Raw genomic sequence first — 2,089 nt, 5'->3', positions numbered from 1 at the left:
TATATTCCGAAAAATACGGTAATTTTTTCAACATATTTAAGTTCCTTGTTATAAATTATAATCCTTTTACTGTCGTTTAATCAAATTATCATAAAGAAGTATAAAAGGCTTCACAATCATAAAAGCAAGTGTCGGTCAGTCACGCTCGATTTCAGGAATTACACGTGTCTAATTCTACTTGTTCTCCTATAATACCTCCTCTTTTGATTGCCCGTTCCCGTTTTAATTGAATTTAATCGCTAACATAGATGTAAATAGCTGCTAAATTGCGGCACTTTTTCTGCTATAGACACGTCTGTGAAAATAAGTAAATAATTATCGCAAATCTATGCTTGGGAATTATTACGAAAAAGTCTTTGTTAAAACAGGCTGAAGATACCAATTACATTTAGGGAAGAGGACAAAACGTAACTGAGCGACACCCCAACACAATCTGAACAGCCGACGAATACTGAAGTTGAGTGAAATATTTAAGAAATCTTAATGTGTGTTTTTGTATACTATGTTTTTAATCACCAATAAGGTAAAGTTACCCAAGCTACACATATTTTGTATTCCTTCTTAACAGCTAAAAAATAAAAGAGGCAAGGCTCAGCTTCTTCTTCATCGGGACTTAGATGATAAGACCTGGGAGGGTCAGGTTCAAATTGACCTCTTCCTCCCTCCTTGACTATTATTTCAATTATGCTTAAAGCTATTTAGTTAATGCTTGATTTTGCTGATTTGAAAATTTCTATTATTCAGTCCTTTTCAGGGCCATATCCATGGATGTTATCGTATTTGAACGTACGCCAGCTCCTGTACGCGAAAATCCAGGATATCATGCAACATCTGAACTTTATCAACTAAAATTAATTTCCGAGCAACAATTTCTTCAAAACATGTAAATTATTGTCTAAAATTGTAATGGCACAATTATACTGAGAAAATTTGAGGGCGGGGGAGAAAACCGCGGATAACCGACGATCGCATATAATCGAGGCACTAATGTAGCCTACATTTCCCGGTACAAACAGTAGTAAAGTTATATTAGGCACACCTGGCTCTTGCGTTTTTGGGATGGTTCCTAGATCTGAAAATATTTGTTGAAGCCTGTGTTACAGTGACATTCTGCACACTCTACAAGGGTGAAAACGTGTAAATAACAATTATCAATTGATTATATTAATATACCTTTCATGGGCCTCTGCAGAAAATTTTCCAGGAAAATGGAGGGGCGGGGGCAAGTGTAGAAAGAAAAAAATTCATACGAAGAAAACATTTGAAAAGCCAGAGGAAACTATGTCTTCAAGTACATAACTTAGAATTAACTTCTTTTTGAACGTGAAAATATATAACAAAAACACTGTACCACAAATAAAATTTGTATTAAGCTGAAAATACAACTAGATGATCCTGGGTTTTTCCCTACAAATCCGCAACACTAATTCTATTAAACTACTGAATTTTTATTGATCAAAATAAGAACTATTTCCTGATATTAATCATAAATTGAAAAGTATAAAATATAACAGTGACTAGAGATTACTTGTGGGTACAGGTTTACATAAATTACATATGTTTAGTTCTTAAGATTTATATAAATTCATGTGAAAACAACTAATATCCAACAATTTTTCATATGGTGGTAAACAAAATTTACACATCCACATTTATACAATGAAGCACGTAAATAGTTTAGATGAATCTTCACTGTAAAAAATGAACAATAAACTAAATAGAATATGCCACTTCACTTGTTGAGAGGAGAATAAGATTATCATGGAATGAGATCAGCCATTATTTGATACACAATAGTACTGTAGTGCAAAGTGAACCAATAAAATCTCAATTTCACATATTCAATTTTCTGTCCTATTACATGTTTGTCATTGAACATTAGGAAAGAAAAGGAGAAAATAAGTATTTACAGTAAAAATGTCAACAAGAATTAGGGTACATAGATAGAATAAGTCTTATATTAATTTTTTTAAATCAAACATTATTACATTGCACTGTAACATACCATTATCAATATACTGTTACGTCTCCGTTTGTTAATTGATTTTTTCGTAACTTTGTTCCGACGAAATTTTAACGACACAAGTCT

The sequence above is a fragment of the Limulus polyphemus genome, unplaced genomic scaffold, assembly GCF_000517525.1.
Source record: "Limulus polyphemus unplaced genomic scaffold, Limulus_polyphemus-2.1.2 Scaffold2292, whole genome shotgun sequence".
NCBI classification, from domain to species: domain Eukaryota; kingdom Metazoa; phylum Arthropoda; class Merostomata; order Xiphosura; family Limulidae; genus Limulus; species Limulus polyphemus.
Note: the sequence above shows the minus strand (reverse complement) of the source record.